We start from the raw sequence: 8,363 nt of genomic DNA on the forward strand, positions 1-8,363 counted from the left end.
CGCAAGCTTCTGTCCCTCTTCAGAACATGATGCACCTCGTTGTTAACAGCGAGGTGCTGGACAGTATTTTTTAAACCATTCCATAATAGCAAAGGTATGAAGATAGCATTCTGTCGTGGCTTCCAAGAAGCATTTGGCAGAACCGTTGTTAAATTCGACCTTAGCCAGAAGGCTGAGGTGCAAAGCAGAACTACTATGACCAGAATGCAAAGCAAAGTGATCCAAAACGTCACGTGTAGCAAAGCATTTGACTGTGAGCAACATTTTGCAAGGCTCTCAAGTTTAACAGGGCAGCGTGTTAGTAGTCCATCCGCGCAATGGCTTTGCTTAGCTTTCTGGGACTAATAGTAGAATTATTTATCCCAGAATGGCAAGTAAAAGCATTTTCTGGTTGAGCTACTCACAAATGGAAATGATAAACGTGTGAGTTGCATGTTGCGCTCTACTGCATTCGGCTTCACTCTTCATATCATATGCAGGTCTGCAAGGAATAGACTGCAGAATAAGGTGGGCTAAAAATTAACTGGTATAAAATTAGGGTCGCCGTATTACTCCATATCAATAGGGCATCTTCTCCCCAACCCAAGGTTTTTACGTAACAAAGCAATGCATTCCTGCACGTGAACTCTGTTTGCATGTTTCAATCAACAGGACTAATGAATTGCAAAAGGAAAGCCCATCAATGGATGCGTGTTGTCCCCAGATGTGGCCTTATAGCTAGAACGGTCAACCTCCAAGCTGGGGAACTAGGGGTCGAGTTTCGACAGGGACGCTCAGCATCCTGTGATTCTGCCATATCACTTAATCTCCACGTGCCCAACAACAATGAATGTGCCCGTCTGTAACACTACTGGTGCTCATGTAAAACGCTCCGATACCTTCGAGTCAAGTTCGCACTATATAAAAGAACCCCCCCCCCCCACCTCATAAAAAGAGCAATGTGGTAACCCTCTGTGACATAGCCAACTGGGAATAGAGCTCTTACGTTTCCAAGTCTAAGCCAGAGCACCTCACCCCCTCCATTTTCTTTTATTACTGGTACTTACGGTACTGGATTATGAACTACAAGTACCAGAATGAAAATAAAATAAATGGGACTGGATGAGTTATTCACCCTAAGAACTGGGAAATGTAAGAGCCCTGCCTATATATAACTAGTTTGTACCATTCTCTTTTCTCAGGCTTTACTTCTGTGTTTCCAAAACACCAGAAAGTAGCGCAGTGATAAGCCACGGCCTATCAAGTTGTCTGGAGGAACTACATCCATCTAGTCTACCGTTTATCCGTCCTGAGATAGGGGCATCCATTTGTTTATGTTGAGAAGCTAGGTTTTTATTTATATTCTGAGAACCTCTCAAGTTTCCCAGGTCCATGCGTGCGTATTTCATCAAGTCCAGGTCTGCATTGTGGTCTTCTTCTCTTGAAGTCACAGTGGGGATAAACAGGACTACAAATGCTAGAATTCAAACAAAAAAATCTGGGCTACATGTATATGATTGAAAAAGGAAAATTAACATAATGACGAATGTTGCAGTTTCTGTTTATATAAATAGGATGTGTCATTGATCTAACGCTCCATGGGCTGGTTCATGGAACGGAGCTGCAGAGGCGGCTTCTCCTGCCGGCGCTGGCTTCCAGTAAGGCCTCAATGGCCACTGAGTGGGGTAGTGGGCATCAACATTTCTTTTAGCTTTGGGGAAGAACGCCTCTACAATATCAGCAGAGCACTTCCTTTCCCTTAGAGGCACCGCCATCTTGAATGGAGCGGCGCAACCTCACGGGTGCCGACAAATGAGCCATAAGAGCCTTTGAGCACTTTTCATCTTCTGGACACTGGATTTTAGGCTTCTGCACTCTGTTTTCCACCACTAATACATGCACGAGTGGCTTTCCTTATTTTAATGGAGATTTTGTCCTGAATACACTTACTTTCCTCTCAGACCTGTGAACGTTTCAAAAAGTTTCCTCTGCTGTATAAATTGTTCTCTCAGTTAACTGGGGTTTTCTTCTCTCAGGATTGGAGACTTCATTATTTACACATCCCGTTTTTTTTCAGTGGGGTCCCCAAGAGTCTACTTCTTACTTATATCCTCCTGCCCCTCCGCCTCCCCTCACTAACGGTCCCTGTACATGGGCAGACTTAAACAATCTCTCAAGAGTTTGTCAAATAAACAGCTCAAGTACCCTACTGTAATCCAATGGCATATTGCAATGGAGGACTCCTGCTCTTCATCACACAGAGGCAATTCCTCTGCTGCTTCTTCTTCCTGAACTCCTATACAACTTAAAACAAGCAAGCCATCAATCAAACTACTTAAAAAGACCTGCTGCCTCCAACAAAACCTCCTACCACTGTGTCAATGGATCTTCTGCTGGAGGAGATTAGGGCCTTGCATTCTTACATGAAAGAAACAAACTACAACATGGTCTCACATGGACGAAAGGATATCTGCAGCAGAACAGCAAATTACAAATCTCAACGAAACCTCCCCCATAACGAACTCTCTTCAAACACAGGTCTTCACCCTACAGAAACATGTCGAAGACCTTGAAAATCAAAACAGAAGGAACAACCTGCAACTATAAAGACTTTCGGAGGGGACAGAGGGATCAAACTATCACATTTTCAAAATATTTTTTCTAAGTTACTAAGCTTACCAGATGGGGCAACACTTAACATTCAACAAGCGCATAGGCTAGGCCACCCTCGGGCAACCTCCTCTACTTAGTGGTGGCTGCAACAGGGGTAGTGGGGCAGGAGGTGGTGGGGTTGGGGGCAGGAATAATACAAATAAATCACTTTTTCTGGATACAGTTGCCGCTACGCTGCCTCGCCTCGTCTTGTCTCTTCTGATTCCCGAGAGGGAAGCAAGAAGCACACAGGCTTCCCCTAAGCCAATCACGAGCATCGTGATTGGTCTGAGTGCCATGATTCGGCGCTCAGTCAGGGACTATGACCCTGTGCATGTTCTCCACCCAGGATTCGCATTACAGCCAGGTGGAGAACATGGAAGTGCGCATGACTGTTTGTCTGGCCCAAGACAGCCAGCCAAATCTTCATGCGCACTTAAGTGCTCACCACTCCTACCCCTGCTCTGCAGACCCAGCTCCGCCCCACCAGAGAACTGAGGAAGTACAGAAAAATAAAATTATAATAATAACAATGCGTTCTTATCATTTTATGTTTCCTTTTTTAACTGCTCAGAGGGCAGTGGGGTGACGGTAATGGGGCAACACTCCTCCGCCTCAGCGGAGGAGCCGCCACTGCCTCTACTTCTAAAAAAACGGAGGAGTTATTCTCTATTTCTTGGAGTACACAGAACTAATGCAAGTTTTATCTGCTGCCAAACAAATGAAACACATTTCGTAGTCAGGTCATAATCTTTATTTTGTCCCAGGACTACGCCAAGAGTACTGCAGATAGACATAAATTCTTCTTAAATATGAAACCAACGCTTCGCTCGCTTGTCACTCTTTTTTTATTTCATCCTTGCCTATTCAAAGTCACCTACAGAAACAAAACGACAGTCTATGAGGATCCTAGTCAACTGAAGGCTTTCCTTGACACATGTTGAATTGAGACAATGGACATATCAACACCTAATAAATCCTAACATTACTCTTTAATAATATTTGAATATCTAATTTTTGGAGTTGAAAATTATTCTGTTACATTTATCCTTCAAATGTTGTTTTTGCATTGCTCAGTTGTCATATCATAATTAGTTAGTTTAAATGTATCCTATCCCCAACATCAATTCATTCTCATGTTTTGTTCCCACAGGTGTTGTCTACCCATATATGCTTGTGCTCATCCCCCGCTCCATACCCTACAACCCTTTGTGCACCTTGTTTCCCCCTGCTGACTGGACGTACAGCCTTATCCATGTGGTCCTCCCCCCCACATGTATATCTAGGTATGTTCCCCTTCCCCTTCCTTTTAATTTTAATTTTTTTCTATTTTTCTCTCTGTCCTTGTTCAGAATAGCAGAAGGTGCTCTTCCGAGCAAAGGCCTTGTCGGGAAGGAAAAGGAGGGGGAAACTCCCAGAAGGATAGGGCACACCCATTTTCTACAATGTTTAAAAAACCCAGAGGTCGTTAGTGACAGAACTCCAATGAGGTAGAAAATAGGCCACCAGTCCTCCTACTGGACAAGCATGCTCTAAAATAGTGGTGCTAGAGCTGCTTCCCTGCTACAACAGTCGGAGAGGCAGAAGTGGAGAACCCCACAGGCCACCTCTGCCCCTTCCTCTGTAGGATTTGTACAGCGGATCTGTCTGCTGCTCCTGGTGCAGTTGTTGTCTGCCAGGAAATGATAAGTTCTTAGCAAGCTCCAAAACTTGTGGAACTGCCAATAGTCCTAAGAACCTTGCTGTCCTTAAAGGGTTGAAGTGCAGAGTCCACCTTAGCTCCGAACAAGCGGGACCCATCAAAGGGCAAAGCCAGCTATCTAGCCTGAACATCGGGTAAAAAACCTTAACCCCTCAACCAGGCATGCCTTCTCATCGCCACAGAAGACCCCATTTCTCTAGTCACAGAGTCCGCCGTGTCCAGCCCAGATTGAATTACTTGACGGGTAGCTGCCTGAACTTCCACCAGAAGCTCTGAAAAATGACCCTGGACCTCTGTAGGCAATTTCAGGATGACCTGTTTAGCCGAATCCATGAGGCGTGAATGTAACGTCCCAAAGGACACGTGGCATTTGTAGACTTCAAGGCCATACTCCCCGATGAAAAAAATGTTTTTGCCGACTGCTCCATTGTTTTCGATTCTCTATCAGCACGCGTGGTTGGAAAGGACCCTGCTGATAATTTAGATGAACAAGAAGCTTGGACAACTAGGCTTTCCGGTGAGGGATGGGAAGATGAAAAAGCCTGATCCCCCAGAATTACCTTGTATCTTCTAGCCACTGTCCTGGAAACTTACAGGAGAGGACACTGGCTTCTGCCAGACTTTTAAAATAGACTCAGTTAAAGCCTCATTGAAGGGCAACAATGGTTCCTATGCAGAAGCTGAAGAATGGAGAACCTCAGTGAGGATATTAGACTTCAGTTGTGGGAAGTGGCAATTCCAATAGATCCGCAGCCTTATGAATAACCAAGTGGTATGAAGTCACCTCAGGAGGTGGTAAACCCTAAGGTGACGCCAATTCCCACTCAGGGGAGGTATCCAGGCACTTGCCTCTTGTAATCCCTCAAACTCGGAGTCCAGGTCCACAGTTTCCCCTTCTTCATCTCCATCATGCTCCTCTTGGTATTCTTCCTCTTCCATCAGCCTTTGAGCCTCTCTCCGAGATCTCATACTCTGTATCGGCGTCACTGGTGACATTAGAGCCGGCGTCACAAGAGCATCCTAAGGAACCGGGAATTTCGTCGCTTGAGGTCGAGCCAGCGCCGGATCAGATTGGATCCAGGTGGCGCCAGACAGGAACCATCCAAAGGGTTATGACCCTCTTGAAAATGCAATGGCGTTGGCGGCCTCGGTGCCAATGGAAGCCAACTACCTGAAGTCACAGGCATAAAGGACATGAAAGGTGTCTGCGGAAAATTAAGGGGAATCCCTGCAAGGGAGTATGCAAGTGGACCTATGGGGCCGGCAGGTGCACCACATGGATTTGTAGCCCTTGCGAAAATGCTAAACATAGCATTTAAAAAAATGAAACAGATCTGATTCTGGAGTCAGGAATGCTGGATATGACGGCTCTGGAGCCTCACATGGAGGCACCAAATTCAGCTCCGGATGTGGAGCCTGAGTTCTCAGTGCCAGTGGTGGAGTCGCAGACCTCGGTGCCAGAGGAGTAACATTCCTCAAAGTCAGAGGAGTAACAGCCATCGGTGCTTGAGACGGAGCCAGAGACGGCCCTGGAGAAGGTGTTGGACATATTTTATCTCTGCGATGTCACCTAGGACTCGGAGACACCGACTTTGGAGTCACATCCTTCAAAGAGCAACGCCGAGAACCATGGCGCCGCTTCTTCTTATGCTTCATGGAGGATCTCGAAGCATGAGGCTTCGGCGACTTTGACGGGATCCGAGATCTCCTGCGACCCTGTAAGAAAGTGTCCTCTTTTTGCATGGTTGCCCCCACTTTTTGCCAAACTGTTGATGTACTATGGCTGAATATGCCCTGGGTTCCTGCCAACCAGGTACCCAGGGCCTATGTTACTTCCCTAAACTGCATTGGGACAAAACCCAAGTGGCACTTTTTGGCCACATGTAAGACTTGGTAAATGGTACCACAGGTACCAAGGGCACTGTGGCCAGTGAAGGTCTCTAAGTGCTGCATCACTTATTGTGCCACCCTTAGAGGCCCTGTACCTTTACACACACACACACACACACACACACACACACACACACACACACACACACAGCTATTGAAGGCTGCGTGTTTTGGTGCAGAACAAAGTGAAGAGTTGACATGGCACACATCCCGGTGTGCCATGCCTACAAACCACTGCTCTGGCATAGGTAAGCCACCCCTCTGGCTGGGTGCACTATACCAGTGGTGAGGGTACAGGTGCATGAGCCCTGTACCCCTGCAGTGTCTAAACTAATTCTTAGACATTGTAAGTGCAGTAATGCCATTAAGAGTATATGGTGCTGGGAGTTTGTCATTACGAACTCCACAGCACCATAATGGCTTTACTGAAAACTAGGATGTTGGGTATCACACATCTTAGCACATTAAACCCACACTTATGCCAGTGTGAGATGTAATGAAAAATGCACCCAGAGAGCACCTTAGAGATGCCCCCTGAAATACGACCTAACTCTAGTGTCCTGGCATAGTGGCTGCTTTCAGCTGCCATCTCCAGACATGTTTCTGGACCCCTGGGTCGAGAGCCTGCTGCTCTCAGGGGTCTGAAACAATGCACATCCTGGGACGAGGTGCCAAGCCTCCTCCCACAGGATGGGCAGGGTCCACAAAGGGGAAGCTTCAAAGGCTTGCCACCTTTGTTAGCTACCCCAACCATTTGCTGCTCTTAGCAACTGGCCCCCATTGGTTCTGACCCCCACTTTGGGTGGGAGAAGCGGCAGGAAAACCAAGTGAGGAAGGGAGGTGTGCACACCTTATCAACCCCAACCCTCAGGTGGAAGAGGCGAGGTGAAGCACAACTCTCAGTCCCCGCATTCTTGCAGATGGGGGCGACCCAGCCAACCAGAGAGAGGCATATGCCCCCCTACCACTGGAGGGTCGCATAATGGGGGTGCACCCACCCCAAGGAAGGGAGACATTTGTCCCAGCCTTTACTTATCTGTAACTCCCCTAAATCTAATATTTAGGGGCAACCCCGAACCTTGCCTCCTCAGAAAAGGACCGACCAGAAGAAGTAGTCTTGAAGAAGCCGTGCTGAACTAAGAAGAGGGGGATGCCCACTGACTTGGCCTCAGTCCTACCGGCCTGTCTGCACCTCGAACCTGCTCCAGCTTAATCCCGCTGTGTCCTGCAGCCAGCAGCCCTCAAGAACCCGAAGGACCTGCCCTGCCTTCCAAAACCAAGACTTTGTCTCCTGTGAGCACCGGATTTGCTCACACACAGACTCTGGCTCCGGCCTAATCTGCAGTCTGCACCACTCTGCATCCGACGCCCATGGCCCGAGTGGCCCTACACCAAGAGAAGGTCTCCCCGGCAATCCTGACCTGACATCTGGTATTTATTCCTACCTCGAATCTCCAATGGACGCCTGCAGACCCTTTCTGGAGGATCCCCCGACAGCGACCGGAGCTGGTAAGAAAACCAGATGCCTACAGACACCCCTGCACCAGACATCCCACGGCCTTGGGTGGCCCAAACGATGGTGTCCCAGCATCCCGAGGCATCCCAACTTACCTCTTCAACCGGTGGTCACCTCCAGAAGATCATTGTCCCTGAGCCTGCAGTATTTGTTGCAACTGGAGAATCCCCATTGAAATCAACAGGGCGCCCAACGCCAAACCAGCACCCTGCACCCAGCCGCCGCTGCGGGTGCACTTTGTGTGCTAAACCAGATCCCCCTTTGCCCTGAGCCTAACACCAGGAACTTTGCTCCCACAACCTAGTGGCCTGCTCGTGAGCAACCACCAACCGGATGCCCCCTATGCCCGATTGGATAACATTGGGTCTCAGCACTCTGCACCCGGCCGCGCTTGTGCCACTGAGGGTGTTCTTAGAGTGCATCATCGACCTTGGGGGAACCCTGGTTCTAACCCCCGAATACCAACTCCCACAAATAAGTACTTACCTGCAAACTGTTAACTTAATTTCCTCCCATAGGATTACATTGACTGCTTCTTCCTTGAAAATTCTTCTAAGTGTGGGGCTGGTTTGTATGAAACATTGAAAAACTGCAATAACTGTAAAAACTGAATTACTTACCTTT

This window comes from Triturus cristatus, chromosome 9, assembly GCF_964204655.1.
Source record: "Triturus cristatus chromosome 9, aTriCri1.1, whole genome shotgun sequence".
Lineage (NCBI taxonomy): Eukaryota > Metazoa > Chordata > Amphibia > Caudata > Salamandridae > Triturus > Triturus cristatus.